This window comes from Mesoplodon bidens, assembly GCF_964165515.1.
Source record: "Mesoplodon bidens genome assembly, chromosome: 8".
Taxonomy (NCBI): domain Eukaryota; kingdom Metazoa; phylum Chordata; class Mammalia; order Artiodactyla; family Ziphiidae; genus Mesoplodon; species Mesoplodon bidens.
In genome coordinates this window covers 54,184,046-54,202,112 of record NC_138165.1, presented here as the reverse complement: position 1 = coordinate 54,202,112, position 18,067 = coordinate 54,184,046, and the positions used below count along the sequence as shown (strand labels likewise).

The following is an 18,067-nucleotide window of genomic DNA, read 5'->3' as shown; positions in this document are numbered from 1 at the left end:
TTTTTTTTTTCTAAGTAGGGGGAAATAGAGACCCATAATTTAATACCAAGTAGGGTATAAAATAATGATTTTTTAAAAACTCTATCAGTTTGTGTCTGACTAGAAAAATGACTTCAATAATTTGCAACAAGTCAATGTAATGCAGAGAACTGGTTATACTGAACTTAAACACTGAACAGATGACCTTGAGAAAACCCATTAATCAACAGCAGAAAGACATGGCCACTACAAGGCTGGAGGGAAAATGGAACTAGGCAATATTACCAGTGCTCAGAAGTAACAGTCATCCAACAAAAGCTCAGACTCAGGCCAGTCTGTCCATGAGAAAGGAAGCAATGGAATCACAGCATCCTTGTCCCCCCAAGCAGAGAAAGAGGGGTGCAATATCTTGGCATCTTCCTTCTTCCCACCTTCTAACCTCCTTCCAAAGCCTCCCATACTCAGCCAGAAATCAGCTATTACAAGAGCAGTCTTTAGGATTCAGCCCACTTTTAAAATAGAACAGTGGTGGGTAAGAATGCGAGGGAATCTGAAGGTAAATATAGACAATATAGATAACTGGCATTATCTCTCCATGACACACTATCAAGATGAACTATGTCAGTGATGTTTAACAGCTTGAAACTATGTTACCATAGGGAAAAAAAAATGCCATAAATTCTACCTCTCCATATGGGTAAATAAAGATCTCAATAAAGGTAAATACATGGACAATTGCGGAAGCTAATATTACAACAATAGTGTTAACTCACTTTTTGTTTTCTACATGATTTAAGAAACTAATACCTTTTAAAAAGAGAAAATTATTAGTATAAAAGGTAATATTGCTATGATTTTAGTTTTTAAGTACAAATCCTGTTTTCTACACAATTTAAGGGGCTAATGCATTTAAAATAATTATTAGTTTACATTTTGGAGCACACATCATATAAATATGTAATTTTGTGAGATCAACAATGAAAAGGGGTAAGGATGGAGCTGCTCTTTTAGTTTGTTTTCTGTTCAGTTTGTACATTACTAAAGTTAAGCTGGTATAAATTCAAATTAGAATGTTATAACTTTAGGATGTTAATTAAATGTAATTTACATGGTAACCACAAAGAAAATAGCTATAGAATGTATACCAAAGGAAATGAGAAAGAAATATAAATACTTCACTACAAAAAAATCAACACAAAAGAAGATAGTTATTAAAGGAATGAGGGGGGAAAAGCTATAAGGCTTATCAAATAGCACAATGACAGAAGTAAGTTCTTCCTTATCAATAATTATTTTAATTAATTAGGCTGCACCAAGTCTTAGTTGCAGCATGCAGGGTCTTAGTTGCAGCATGTGGGATCTAGTTCACTGACCAGGGATCGAACCCAGGTCCCCTACATTGACAGCATGGTGTCTTAACCACTGGACCACCAGGGAAGTCCCTCAATAATTATTTTAAATGTAAATGGATTAAGCTCTCCAATCAAAAGACAGAGATTGGCAGAATGGATAAAATCACATGATCCAACTCTATGCTATCTACAAGTGACTCCTTTGAGACCAGAAGACACAAAAAGATTGAAAATGAAAGGATAGAGGAAGATATTCCCTCCAAATAATAACTAAAAGAGAGCAGGGGTAGCTATACTAATATTCAACAAGTAGACTTTAAATCAAAAAAGGTTACATGAGACAAAGAAAGACCTTATATATTGATAAAAGTTTCAATACAGCAAGAAGATATAACAACCATAAACACTTATACAGTAATGACAGATGAACATCATAATCAATGGGGAAAGACTGAAAGCTTTTCATCTAAGATCAGGAATAGGCAAGGATGTTTGCTTCCACCTCTTCTATTCGGCATGGTACTTGAAATTCTAGCTAGACAAATTAGGCAAGAAAAAAGAAATAAAAGGAATCCAATTGGAAACGAAAATATAAAATTATCTCTGCAGACAATATGATATTATATTTAGAACACCCTAAGAATTTGATTTAAAATGTTAGATGAATTTAACAAAGTAGCAGAATACAAAGTGAACACACAAAAATTGTTGTATTTCTATATGTAAAAATGATAAACAATTTGGAAAGCAAATTGCAAAAACAATCCCATTTAGAATAGAATCAAAAAGAATAAAATACTTAGGAATTAACTTAACCAAAGAGGTGAAAGTTGTAAAATAAAAATAACAAAATTTTGCTGAAAGAGATTAAAGAAGACATAAATAAATGGAAAAACAATGCATGTTTATTGCTATCCAAAGCAAACTACAAATTCAACGAAATGTCTTTCAAAACACCAAAGATTTGTTTTTGCAGAAATAGAAAACCCATCCAAAAATTCATATGGGATCTTAATGGGAACTGAATAACCAAAATAATCTTGAAAAAAAGAATATAACTGAAAGACTCATGCTTCCTTGATTACAAAATTTACTTCAAGGTTACAGTAATCAAAACAGTGGTACTGGTATAAAGCAGATATATAGAGCAACTGAATATTATAGAAAGCCACAAATAACCCCCTACATATATGGTCAAATGATTTTTGACAGGGGTGTTAAAACCATTCAATGGAAAAAGGACAGTCTTTTCAACAAGTGGTGCTGGGAAAATTGGATATCCACATGCAAATGAATGAATTTGGACTCTTATATAATGCATATACAAGAATTAACTCAAAATGGATCAAGGACCTAAATGTCAGACTCAAGACAATAAAACTTTTAGAAGAAAACATAGGACCAAAGTTTCATGACTCTGGAATTCACAGAGATTTACTGTATTTGACACCAAGGTACAGGCAACAAAAGTAAAAAAAAAAGACCAAATGGACTTCATAATTTTTTTTTTAATTTGTGCATCAGAAGACACTGTCAGCAGAATAAAGAGGCAACCCACAGAATGGGAGAAAAAAATTAGAAATCATATATCTGATAAGGGACTAATATCCAGAATATATAAAGAACTCCTAAAACTCAACAACAACAAATAAACAAAAATGGCAAAGGTCTTGAATAGTCATTTATCTAAACAAGATACATAAATGACCAACAAGCACATGAAAAATGCTCAACATCACTAATCATTAGGGAAATGGAAATCAAAACTACAATGAAATACCACCTCACACCCATTAGGATGATTATTATTAAAACAAAACAAAACAAAACAAAAGTGTGGGTGAGGATATGGAGAAATTAGAACCCTGTTCACTATTGGTGGGGATGTAAAATGGTACAGCTACTGTGCAAAATAATATGACAGCTTCTCAAAGAATTAAAAATAGAATTACCATATTATCCAGCCATTTCACTTCTGGACATATACTCAAAATAATTGAAAGCAGGACCCCAAAGAGATGTTTTTACACCCATGTGATTAGCAGCATTATTAACAATAGCCAAAAAGTGTAAGCAATTCAAGTATCTATCAACTGATGAATAGAAAAACAAAAATGGTATATATATACAATGGAATATTATTCAACCTTAAAAAGGAAAGTAATTCTGCAATGCACTACAGCATGTATGAAGATTGAGGATATTATGCTAAGTGAAATAAGCTAGTCATAAAAAGACCAATACTGTATAATTCTACTTAGATAAGGTACATAGAGTAGTCAAAATCATAAAGACTGAAAGTATAATGGTGGTTTCTAGGGGCTGAGGAGAAAAAAAGAATGAGGAGTCATTGTTTAATGGATATAGATTTTCAGTTCTACAAGATAAAGAGATATGATGGTTGCACAACAATGTGAATGTATTTAATAGCACTGAACACTTGAAAATGGTTTAAATGGTATATGTTATGTTTTGTGTATTTGACTACAATAAAAAAAAGCACAATGAGATTCCACTACACACGCACTCTAATGACTGTAATAAAAAAAGACAGAAAAATATCAAGTGTTAGTGAGGATGTGGAGACAGACTAATCCTCACGTATTGCTGATGGGAATATAAAATGGCCTCAACCCTGTGGAAAACAGTTGGACAATTTCTTTTTAACTTTTTAGTTATACATAATCTTGCTGTATGACCCAAAATCAATCCTAGGTGTCAAACCAAGAGAAACCAAAAAATATGTCCACATAAAGACATGTACATAAATATTCATAGAAGCTAATAATAATAGCTTCAAACTAAAACTGAACAATCCAAATACTCAAGTGACAAAAATTACAAAACATGGTCTATATTAGTAACATACCACTATTGGCAATTAAACTGGAACATTTCTCCAGAGAAGACATATGAAGGCCAACAGATACATAAAAGATGCTCATGTCAGTAATCATCAGGGAAATGCAAATGGAAACCACAATGAGATATCATCTCATACCTCTTAGGGTGCCTATTATCCCAAAAGGCAAGTGTTGGTGAAGATTTGAAGAAATCAGAACACTCGCACACTGTTTTGGGAATGCCAAATGATGCAAATGTTATGGAAAATAATATGGAAGTTCCCCCCAAAATGAAAAATAGAACTTACAATATGGCTCAGCAATTGCACTTATAGGTATTCATCCAAAAGTATTGAAATTATAATTTCAAAGAGATTCTCGTGTTCCTTGCAGCCCTATTCACAATAACCAAAACATGGAAACAACCTAAGTGTCCATCAATGGATGAATGAATGAAGAAAGTGTTGTATCCACACACAATGGAATATTATTTCTGTCTTAGAGAAGAAGGAAATCCTGCAGTATGTGACAACATGGATGAAATCTTGAGGACATCATGCTAGGTGAGTTAAGTCAGTAATAGAAGGACAAATATTGCAAGATGCCACTTATATGAAGTATTTAATGCAGTCAAACTCATAGAAGCAAAGAGCAGAATGGTGGCTGCCAGATGCTGGGGGTAAGGACAGATGGAGCGTTGCTAATCTACAGGTATAAAGTTTTAGTTATACAAGAAGATTAACCTCTAGAAATCTGCTAGACAACACTATATAGTTAAAATTATATTCTACACTTAAAATCTGTTAAAAAGGTAGATCTCATGTTTTGTTTGCTTACCACAATAATAAAAATAAAAATTTTTAAAAAGGAGCAAAATACTGATACATGCTAATATTACTTTCCTGTTCATGATATAACACATTGCTGCAAATTCAGTGGCTTAAAACAACAGAAATTTACTATCTTACAGTTTACGGAGGTGAGAAATCTGAAATGGGTCTCACTGGGTTAAAATTCACAGTATTGACGTTCCTTTCTGAAGTCTCTTAGGGGAGAATCTGTTTTCTTGCCCCTTCCAGCATATAGAGATGGCTCACATCCCTTGCCTTGTGATCCCTTTCCATATTCAAAGCCAGCCGTGGCCAGTGAAATCTTTTTCACATCTCATCATTCTGACTCTTGTGATTAACCTTGGAGCCATTAGATAATCCAGGATAATCTCTTTGTTTTTAAGGACAGTTGATCAGTAAACTTAATTCCACCTGCTACCTTAACTCTCCTTTTCCATATAATATAAAATAACCACAGGTTCTGGGGATTAGGATATGGACATCTTTGTGAGGCAATTATTCTGTCTACCACAATGCTACAACATGAATGGACCTGAAGAGTATCATGCTAAGTGAAAGAAACCATACACAGAAGACTATTTATTATACTATATCATTTATATGAAATATCTAGCAAAGGCAAATTTGTAGAGGCTAAAAGCAGACCACTGGTTTCCTAAGGATAGGAGTATGAGATGAGATGAACCACAAATGGGTATGAGGAAACATTTTTAAGTTATGAAAATGTTCTAAAACTGCACAATTCTATTAATTTACCAAAACAACTTCTCTAGCAATTGTTATATTTTGTGGTTTGTAATTTATACCTCAATTGAGTTGTTAAAAAATAGAGGTACATGTCGTAGAGGGCAGAAGTTTGTTGTGAAGGAATAAATAATAGACCTTACCTGTAAGATAGCCTATTTAAATAGGCCTTCCTTATAAGAAAGTTATTTGTTAGATATGTGAAATAAACAATGTAGATTAGGAGTCAAATATATCTCAAAGTATAGTTCCAATATTAAATATAAAATAAGGCTCATTGTTATTCATAAATCTATATATTTGGTCATTTATAAATGTTGAGAGGAAGATTTTCTTATTGAACCGTAATGAAAGAATAATCTCTTGCCCTAGCTCTGAAAAGTAAATCATTTAACAAAGCAAGAAAGGTTGCTTGAGAATACATTATGCCAAAGATTTCCACTCCTAGAAAATAACAATGACATTTAATCTTTGCATATTTATGTTGAAATTTCTTTCAAGTATTTTAAGGAATCTGCTTCTGAAATTCTTCAATATGGAATAACAAGGAGTAGGCAAATGGGAAATTGTGGACATAGTCATCAGACTAAACAAATGAATATAACGTAAGGAAATGTCTTTATTCATACATAGTTTACTGTACTTAGTATCATGTACGACAAATCCCAATTTACTTTTCTGTAACCTAAATTAATTTTTAAAAGTCAACTTCTATGCTACATTTTCTCTCTCTCTCTCTCTTTTTTTTTAGTGTTATGTATGGGGGCATGTGCTGCTACCATCCTTTCAACAAAACACGAATCCCTAGAGAATTTCTTTAGCCCTCTGTAATTTACAACCATCCAAAGAACTCCAAAGTTGCAGTCCTCTTTTCTAAGAGGTTACTCCAGTCACGGCCACTGGCAGTTCTCCAAGCCAGCTAGGCTAGCACAGAGCAGAAGGCTAGCTCTCCAAGGACCTGAAAACTCTCCTTAAGAACTGTGTGTGTTGGCTGCACAGTCATTATCTGGAGAGTTCAGATACAGCCCATGCAGTCCCCCTGAGATTTCACTCCCAGTCATTATTTACAGGACTCAAATACATCCCACAGGCAAGGCAGTCAATGCACCAGTAGTTCAACAGCTAACAGAGGGAATCTGGCCATGATTTGTGGACAGTCACTATTTTAAATCTTCCTTCTTTTTTTCCATAACATTTAGGAATCTCTGTGACAAAATGCATACTCTTACTCTATGTATAACATAAAACATATATATGTACAATATCTCAATAGAGCAAGAAGGTAATATTTTGAAATTTCAACTATATCATCAATGTGTGCTTACCAAGTCATGTCTTTGTTCTCTTACCGGAGAACATTTACCTTTGGAAGGGACGTGTGGTAGCAATAATTAATCATTTGGAGGAGTATATAAAGTGCAATAATGAATTTATCTGTACTTATTTCAAACTGGCTCAGTTTCAAACTGAACTAGAAAAAAACAACAGAAAGATTTCTTTTGGTCTCTTTCTGTTTTATTTTAAACTAGTTAGGGAAATGGGTTTTATATTTTAATAAACACAGCTAGCATTTTCTACTTTTTATAAAAATCCATAAGATTGAGGAACTCATTTGTTCTTACACTATTAAAATACAAAAATAAATAAATAAAATTCTTCAAACTCATAGCTAATTTCAAAATGATTGCAAACTGAATGCCAAAATAAGGAGATAACTCTTCACATAAAAAGGCTAATCGTGGTTAATTGTTTTCTTATTCCTTTTGATGATAATAGCCATTATAAACTCATTTGAAGTATGTAGATGTAATATGCAATTACCATAAGACTCAGCATTCCAAAGCTCAAACCAGAAAACTAAGACAGCATTGAGCACTGTTTATTGGTGAGGCTGCCAACCGGTTTCATTTTCAAAGAAAAAAAAAGTGTGTAGCTGTAGTTCAATCTTTTTTACATGCATGTATTTTCTCTTTATGTGTGCTGATATAATGACTGAATCAACCTGGTTACTGTTGCACAAAGCAGTAGGTGGCTGTCACTATTGTCTGGAAATTTCTGAAGAAGTGGTACTCAATTCACAAAGTATTTAATTCCAGATCTTTTTTTTTTTTTCTAGTAGGTGAAAACTGTCATCTCCTGGACATTATAAAATGTACACAGTCTTCTCAAGCTCAAGCTCAGGAGACTTGTACATCAAACTTCTAGTAGGAATATGTGCTTGGGTCTTTATACAAGAAGTTGAGAATTCTTCTGTATAAGATATAAAATGAAGTTACAGAGTTAACTTTTGACCTCCATTTAGGCTGGTCCCAAAAAAAGAGCTCATCTTAACACATTTGATCTATAAATTTTGTAGCCTTTAAAATTATATTGGAAAGATAAGTGATTATAGAATTCTATGAAAGGGAGTGTCAACTCTCCTGCAGAATAGTCATCTTTTCATTAAGCCTTTTCTTAGAAATAACAAGATAGGTCTATGCCACTGTTGCATTATGTTTGAAGAACATGATATTCAAACCTACTCCCTCTCTCCTTTGTCACTCTTTCTAGGCAGCCTGGACTCCTTGGCCAGTCATTTCAGTGATCCTCTTAGCACACAAAATTTTCTATGCAGAAAATGTGCTCTAGTCTCCCTTTTAACCCCATGGTTTCCATTGACCTAATTTCCTCCGAAACTTCTCTTTTCTCATTCACCACCAAACTTCTTGAAATGGTGATCTTCAACTATCCCCTCAATGAAAATTAATCCCAGTCTCTTCCCACTTTAACATGTATTTCAGTTGTCTCCTGGAAAACACTATCTCAAGTTGTACAAACCCAGGTTTGTATAACAAAGACTCTCATTTGTAGATTTATTCTGCTAGTTTTAGATTTGATATTTGTTGGTTCACAACCTTGGGAGTTCTCTGGATGAAATTGGAAACTGGCCCCAGGGAGAGAATGAAGAAAGAGACGGAGCACTCCAAATTGGTAGGTGGCAGGTTTAATAAGCAAGGGAACTTATGTACTAAGCTTGTCTTGGGTGATCTCAAGACAAGCAGATCCCTTTACCTGCACACCAGAATCTTAAAAGTTTATACAGAGACCTTAATGGGAGTCAGTCATGTATTCAGTCCATAGTATCTCAACAACACATTACTCACTCAAGGCTCTGTCCTTGAAAGATATCTTAATGTGGGAAGGGTAGACAAAACACACATTCCAAGGACAGGGGAGGGGATAAGGAGCCTCTGGTTATCCTTGCAGGCCAACTGGTGGTCACATTCCCTCAGCGACCTCCTCCAACGATACTCTTTTTACTTTGCAAACACAGACCATAGTCATTGTAGCAACAAGCATCTGCCCTCAAAAATAGTGCAACTTGGGCTTCCCTGGTGGCGCAGTGTTTGGGAGTCCGCCTGCCGATGCAGGGGACACGGGTTCATGCCCCAGTCCGGGAAGGTCCCACATGCCGCGGAGCGGCTGGGCCCGTGAGCCATGGCCGCTGATCCTGTGCGTCCGGAGCCTGTGCTCCGCAACGGGAGAGGCCACAACAGTGCGAGGCCCGCATACCGCAAAAAAAACAAAAAAACAAAAAAACAAAAAAACAGTGCAACTTCAGATAGTTGTGGCTTTTGTGGCATCATCAATAAATGGAAAGAGAAATTTTATGTTACCATGTTAGTCTGTACACTATTTGCCTTAGCTTGATCAAGGAAATAAAGCTATGGAGGACTGTGTGGCTTTCTAAATTTCACTGAGGTCAAATAATGTATGACATAGTCCACAGCCTCCCCTTGTTGACAAACCAAGCTTTCTCTGGTTGTATTCCTTTAAGAATGGCTCCCAATTCATCCTATAACATATGTTTATTCAAATTATGCCTTTATACCAGCTCAATTGTTCTACAATATTTTGAGTCTGACAGAGGTTTACCTATGACGGGGATCATTAAACATTTTCTGTAAAGCGTTAGATAGTAAATATTTTAGACTTTGTGGGTCATATGGTCACAGTAGCAACTTAACTCTGCCACTGTAAGAAGGGAGTAGCTGTAGACAATATGTAAATGGATGGAATGGCTGTATTTTAATAAATACAATGGGTGTTGGGTCAGATTTGATCAATGGGCTGTAGTTTGCAGACCTCTGGCCTAAGAGAAGCTACTGTAATGATACTTTAACTCCGAAATTTCTGCCTCATCTGAGCATTACAATTAATTAAATTTCCTGTGATGACTGTCAGTTTATTTCTTTGACTTTTTTTCTAATAAGTCAAGATGGCTTATTTATGTATTTACTTCAAATAGGTATTGTTCATTTAGCCATTAAGCCTTATTTTATTTTTTAAAGTTTATACAACAAATTTTTAATATTATAAATCAATCATCAACAAGAACTTCTCTGATCCAAAATCCTTATACTGTTAAGTATCATTAGGCCACCCTCCACCTCTTCTCTGACTTAAATATGAGGACTTTTTAATAGAAGTCTCAGTTAAAAAGTCAAAAAATAAGCTTTTTATCTTAAACAGTTCACAATGTGTATTTCGGTAGGTTTCAGTATGAAAGTGTCTAGAGCCCTGATGGAAGGTAGGGCCAAAGGTCAGCAGAGCAGTCTGGTTAAAGAAATAGGGTAAATGGTTTGTATGCTAAAATGAATAGGAAGGGACAGGGCAGGTATATATCCCAGGTAGGCACTGATAATGAACTCTGTCTTTCCTATCATTTTCTCTAGAATTGTAATCAGCAGCATAAGGTGAATTCATAAAAAAAAAAAAAATCAAATGAAAGTCACATGGCAAAGAAGAGTCAAAACTATTGTTCGTCTAAGAAGTTTCCCTGCCTTTAAATAACACAACTCTAGGGTAGACATAGAGAAGATCAGAGGAAAACTTTCATGCCTATAAGCATAATTTGCAAAATTTTCTTCACCTAAACCCCAAGGAAATCACTGAAAGTCCACAGGTAAGAAATAAGACCCATGGGAGACCATTAACAGCTTAACACTTACAGTTTATATGGTCAAATTCATTCCATTTGTAAGAATAATAAAGTAGAAGTGCTGTATTTTGATAATGACTTAATAACATTAAAAATGTAAAACTGTGAATTGTATAATACAGCAAGTTAAGAATGAAATGAAAATATTCAGTAGAGGGTGTGGTTATTTGGGTCATGTTCTTTTTTGGATCAAAGATGATGATTCTCACATGACTTACCAACAGCTTTTCTAAACTCATAAATAATCAAAAAAGGAAATTAGAATTGGTAAGATTATCACACTTGAAAATGATAAAAAAAATCCACATTAGTTTTATAGTAGAAATAGAAACATGTTCATGAGATAGTCTGATGAAATGATCAGCAAATTTCAAGGCATATTTGGACTTATTGGAGTGTAATTAAATTGGTATAAGGCGTAAAGCCTTACTTCTAATAAAATTGGGAAGAAAATTTCCAGCCATGAAAAAAAATGACAAATATAAATATCACATCGATAAAGTTACAATATGGTAAAGTATATTAGTTTTGTTACAAGTGACAGAAATCCTATTTTAAAGGCAAAAAGAAGCATTTCTATATTCAGGGAATCCAATAAAGTATAAACAACAACAACAACATCAAACATTTTGTGGAATAAAAAGAAATGCAATTGGACTTCAGGGTAAGTTGGAAAGGAGGGTCCTCAAAACTGCCAGGTCATTGTCTTTCTGTGATGGCTGCATTGTTCCAACACACATATGTTTTCTTTATACTGAAGGGTTAACATAGAATTTTCATAATCTACCCAACATTTATTCTTTTTTTTCCTTGTTAACAATCCTGGTTTGATGAAGTATACGTTCTCTTTTGCATGGCCATGAACATCAGGAGAAATTGCTCTGTTCTCAGCCTTAGAAAGTTAATCCTGATTGGCCTTAAGCCAACTATGTTGGTATTAATTCCATTGACAGTGATCACTTTAGGCATGGGATTAGTATATAATTCTAGACAATGTGATAAAAATTGGCTGGGTGGTTCTAAAAAGTTTTCCTTGTCTTTAAACACAATGGAGGAAATGATTTCTTTCTGTTTCTGAATAGCATAGTTTCTGAGTAAGATGCACTGAACTGGTACAACCATTTTATGCCAAGCCCAAAGCTGCAGGCAACCTCAAGGGTAATAGAATGGAAACAATTGTGAAAAGATCATTGAGTTGCTGCATTAATATACCTTAGAGCTGCACTGTGTTACAATAGTGAATTTTTTGTTATTTAAATCCTTTGAATTTAATTTTCTATTATTATCAGCTGAAAACTTCCTAAATAATATTGGGAAAAACACTGTCACTGATAGATGTTGATATAATTTTTGTTAGTGGAGAAACACTAAATGACAGAATATTTAGTGTCAAGTTCAAAAGTCCTGGGGTAGGACTCTAGTTAATCTAGATGAAAAATCCTGGGCCAATCCTTTGTGGTTTTCTTGAGTAGAATCAAGTGAGAATGCAGTATTCTTTAGGGGAACCAAATATGTGGAGCTGGGAGAAAAGCAATTCCAAGAAGAGAGACAATATTTCTAGATGAAGAGAAGGAAAAATTTCTACTCTAAAAGGTGAAAGCAGTAATGTGTGTTTAATAGAAAGGCAATGTGTTCAGAAAGCAAGACTATTATACAGTAAAAGTGAGAAGCATAAGTGTTAGGTGTAAGTGTTAACTTGTAAACACAATGGATTAAATTAATGGATTTTGGTCAGAACTGTAGACAGCGTCTAGACTTCATGGAGAATGAGAATTAACTAGAAAACAACCACACAGATAAGGGGAGGAAAGCCCATATTAGTTCTTTTATAAATGAAGTTTGACAGTTTCTTTCAAGTTGGACTACTCATTACCCAGGTAATTAAACTTCTACATTACACTAATGATATTATTTTTTAAGTATAAATTAAATAAACAATAATTAGAGGAGGCACTACAGGATTCTAAACAGTCCCTCTTTGGGAAAGAACTAAGGTGAAGTTTTCAAGGGCTGTGTACCTCAGAGAAAGGATCATGTTATGCAGGTAAATAATTTGAACTTACTGTAAAGGGTGATCCTGTGTTTAGGAGAGAGCTTCTGAGTCTGCTGAGCTGCTCCTTCTCTTCTGGTCTCTGTGAAGACAATTGTGTATTGAATTATGTCCCCCATAAAAGGCATGTTTAAGTTCTAACCCAGTAACTCAGAATATGACCTTATTTGGAAATAGGATATTTAAAATAAGTTAAATGAGGTCATTAGGGTGGGCCCTAATTCAATATGAATGGTGTTCTTATAAAAAGGGGAAATGTGGACACAGAAACAGACAAGCATACAAGGGAGAATGCCATGTGAATATGAAGATGGAAATTGGCATAAAGCATCTAAAGCCAAGGAACATCAGAGATGGTCAGCAAACCACCATGAGCTACAAGAGAGGCATGGAACAGATTCTCCCTCACAGGCATCAGAAGAAATCGACACTGCCAACACCTGGATTTTGAATTTCTAGCCTCTAGAACTGTGAGTCAATAAAGTTCTGTTATTTTAGCCACCCAGTTTGTGGTTCTTCATTACTGAAGCCCTGGCCATCTAATACATGTATTTACATGTGTGTGTTATCTTGCCAGTTCTATTCATCACTGCCTGGAAGGAGCTGTGGATTGGGAAAAGGCTGATGCTCACTCTGCTTGTACTATTTTTTTTTTTTTTTTCGGTACGCGGGCCTCTCACTGTTGTGGCCTCTCCCGTTGCGGAGCACAGGCTCCGGACGCGCAGGCTCAGCGGCCATTGCTCACGGGCCCAGCCGCTCCGCGGCATGTGGGGTCTTCCCGTACCGGGGCATGAACTCGCGTCCCCTGCATTGGCAGGCGGACTCTCAACCACTGCGCCACCAGGGAAGCCCTGCTTGTACTATTATGGCTTTGATTGGAGACTGCTCTGCCTGTCCTTTACCTCATGGGTATAACAGGAAGTCAACATACTTTTGATTTTTAGTTCTTACTAGCTCTTTGACACTGAGTAAATTCTTTAAAATTCTGGATATTGGTTTTCCTATTTATAAATTATAAACTAGAAGGATAAAAAAATTCTTAGTGTAGTGGGCATGTCATGTCAATCTGGGTCACTTTTTAAAAAAACACATGACTTGGGCCTCAGCTCTCATGAATGTAAGTCAATAGTTGGAACCTAGATAGTCATATTTTAAAAGGATCTAATGGCAACCCTTCAATGATGACCAGGGAATTCAATATCAAAAACTGCTGTGAGCTTTGATTTCATTTATTCTATAATTATGGTACTGTGGCTACTATGTCATGAGTAATACACTCAGTAGTAAGAGCCAAAATAGCTCAAAAAAATCACTGCTTGGGAATTCCCTGGTGGTCCAGTGGTTAGGACCCTGTGCTTTCACTGCTAAGAGCCTGTGTTCAATCTCTGGTCCAGGAACTAAGATCCCACAAGCTGCATGGTGCGGCCAAAAAAAAAAAAAAAATCACTGCACTTATCTACAATAAATATTTAAATAAATGGGAATTGTAAGCAGCCCTCTACAGAAGAGCATAGATTTGGTACAATGACCTAGAAAGCTATATTTCCAGTTTGTAGCAGTAGCTAAAATTCATAATTCTTATATTTCATAATATTTTTTCCTAATCTACTAGCAAGAAGATGTTTGTTATTCTGTGACAGTGACCATTTAATGTGGCACTGGTATTATCTTCTAATTACCCAAATTTCTTTTGTACAGTTATATATTAAAAGCAGCAAGTTTGGACTTCCCTGGTGAGGCAGAGGTTAATAATCCACCTGCCAATGCAGGAGACATGGGTTCAAGCCCTAGTCCGGGAAGATCCCACATGCCATGGAGCAACTAATCCCGTGCGCCACAACTACCGAGCCTGCGCTCTAGAGCCCACGAGTCACAACTACTGAGCCCGTGCACCTAGAGCCTGTACTCTGCAACAAGAGAAGCCACCGCAATGAGAGGCCCATGCACCACAACAAAGAGTAGCCCCCACTTGCTGCAACTAGAGAAAGTCCGCGCAAAGCAACAAAGACTCAGTGCGGCCAAAAACAAAAATAAATAAAATATAAATAAAAATTTTTAAAAAGCAGCAAGTTTATAAAATCTTAGCTTGACAAATATCTTATAAATTATTTCTTTAAATGCTAAGGGCTATAAAATATAATTTAGTACATATGAGCTTCTAGGAGCTATTTACCACTTTAACATTTAACAAGACATACATTAACATTTAAAAAGTCATAAAAATTTACATCTATAAGCGATTTTACTTAATAGGTTAGCAATATGCATTCTGAGCAATAGAAGGGGAACAGCACTAATAAAATGTATACTGAGCTCAGTAAAAGTAATTTATGCAACTAGTGCTCAGTTGATGATGAGGGCAAGTTATAGGTTGGTTATACGTCACGGTTTCATCTGTCCCTAACAAATGATTCTTGCCACACTGCCCCCTGTAATTAGGAGTGACACTCTGCTTGGAGGCAGAGGTATGCACAGAGTGGCCTTTCAAAATCCCTTTGAGAGGACCATGATAAATTTCAAAGCAACATCTAGTAAATGGTAGAGTAAGACACAGATCTGAGAGTTGAAACCATTTCAGATTGAAGTAATCAGGGCATAGTCCTTTCTTAAAAAAATATACTTTGCATATCTTCTCAAAATATAAGATGATCAAATCAACAATTATTTAGTGACAACAGTACATAGAGAAAAACAAAATCTTTGAATAAATAACTTAATGAGAATAAAATAAATCAGTCCTGCACAATTTACATCTCTCTTTCCTCTTTGAAATTAGATGTACCCTGGTAAGTCATGGAAAAGCAGAAAAATATTTAACTGAAAATTTCTAGTAAACAAATTCCACTTCTAGTGTGTGAGAATTTTGAGTCATTTTTTGTGGGACTGATTAGCAAAAGGAAAAACAGAATCTGAAATGGGAAATAGAAATAGAGCAGATGGCAATACAGCAGTGTAGATTTTTATAATAAAAGTTTAGGAAAGAAGAAAAAAGGTAAGAGAAAAATATTCTCAAGTTTTACTGTGCTGTCTGGTGCTGAAAGAAAGAGAACTAGGAAGACAAATAAACAATGGAGTCATCTCACAATCAAAACGGCATTAAATCCTGAGTGAAGAACCAGACTCAGGGAAAAAAAGCTTTTTACAAAGTTTATTATCTACAGTAAGACACATTTCTAAGTGTCTCCTTGATATAGTAGTGGATTGAGTATCAGACATAAACTATTGAGGTTTGGTGAATTAAAAAAACCTAATAAAATAATTATTGTTAATTTAAGATGTAAAAATTGCCCTAATATTGTCTTCATTTGTTAATCTATCTATTATTTTATTTTGGCATAGACAGCACACATTGGTTTTTTTTTTTTTTCCTTGCGGTACGCGGGCCTCTCACTGTTGTGGCCTCTCCCGTTGCGGAGCACAGGCTCCGGACGCACAGGCTCAGCGGCCATGGCTCACGGGCCCAGCCACTCCACGGCATATGGGATCCTCCCAGACCGGGGCACGAACCCGTATCCCCTGCATCGGCAGGCGGACTCTCAACCACTGCGCCACCAGGGAGGCCCGACAGCACACATTGTTAATGGCCTTTATATGTTTACTCTCAACTTGAGTCCCCACAGGTTTTTTTTTCCTATAGAAATATTTCATCAACTAAATAGAAATAGTTTTCTTATATTATCTGATGATGATAAAAGTAATCAATGTTCTGTGTAAAACACTCAGAAATAAACTGTAACTCTCATATATTGCTGATGGGAATGCAAAATGGAACAGCTACTTTGAAAAGAGTTTTGTAGTTTTTTATTTAAAGTTAGATATACACTTACCATATGTTCCAGACATTCTGCTCCTAGGTATTTACCCAAGAGAAATGAAATACTCTCCTACAAAATAATCTGTAAATAACTGTGTATAGCAGCCTTATTTATAATAACCTCAAACTGGAAATAACCCAATGTCCATCCACTATTGAAAGAATAAACAAGTTGTGTTACAGCCATACAATGAAATATTATTCAGCAATAAAAGACAATAAACTAATTAACCATGTGAAAATATAAATAAATCTCAAAAGCATTATGCTAAGTGAAAGCAAACAAATGTAAAAGGCTACATTTGCTATGATTCCATTTCTGTGACATTCGGGAAAAGACAATATGTAAGTGGGATCATATTCTATATTCTACTTTGTAATTTTTTAAATTAAAATTATATTATATAGCTATATATAAAATTATATTATATAGTGTACATCTATAATAATAAAACCAAAAGTACTTTGATGGCATAGTATTTTATAGGTGTATCATAATTTATTTATTTAAATAATCTATTAACATATTCAATTTGATTGTAAGTTTTCTGACCATGAATGAATATTCTCATAAATACACTATCTATATGAACCATATACAGTTGTCTGATAATTTTCTTAGTACAAATTCCTACACATTCACTTTCAGATTATAGATCTAGACACATTTAAATGTTTGATAGAATATGTCAAATTGTTCTTTACAAAAATTGTACAAAATACACTTCCACCAACAATATCTGAAGCTATTAATTTCTATTCCTCCCTCAGAGCACATTGGTTATTATCATCCAGACCATCTTTTAAAAGAGTAAGTTCTGCAACCAATAATTCTACATTTATGAACAAAATCTACTTGTGGAAAAGCACTTAACATAATGTCTAAGGAGCTCACTATTTAATAAAAAGTAACACTATTCATTTTACATCTGGAATCCAACGTTTAATATTTTTTTAAAAAGGTTTTCCTATGCTTTTTATGGATAGATTTAAATATTTAAATTTTTGAAAATCTTTCCTTCACTTTCTGAGCCAGTTATTCTTCAGATACACTTTCTAGCTCCTTGGTATTGACCTCCATGAAGTTCCTCATTTGGGCTCCCTTCTCCTCTGGTTTCTAGATGGGACTGAATAATGGTAGACTCAGTTGTCCTAAGAGCAGAAGAGGGAGATCAGGGTAATTGTTCCCTCAATGCTTTTACTGCCAGCTCTTCGTTTGAACACGAGATACTTTCCCCAGTCATCAGCACTGCTTCTTTAGGGTGGCTTCCCTCCCAGGGCTATAGCTTTTGCTGGATTCTGGCCACACCATCCTCTTCAGGCATAGCGGTGTTAACAAATATTAATCATAGTTAGCCTCTGGGGCTTTGCCATTCTTCTTGGGTCTCTTAACCCTGTCCACATGTCTATGAAAAGTCTTTTTATTAAAATTATCTTCATTTACTGATTTGAT

The 18,067-nt window shown here is 35.1% G+C and overlaps 1 protein-coding gene across 1 annotated transcript in view; it reads right to left on the bottom strand.

The window, feature by feature from the left end:
- LRP1B (LDL receptor related protein 1B) overlaps positions 1–18,067 on the bottom strand; it is a gene marked incomplete at its 3' end in the record, with an annotated part of 2,330,707 nt that overhangs the window by 1,926,612 nt on the left and 386,028 nt on the right. The window contains exon 19 of the mRNA XM_081243013.1: positions 12,814–12,882. The remainder of the gene's footprint in view (positions 1–12,813; positions 12,883–18,067) is intronic.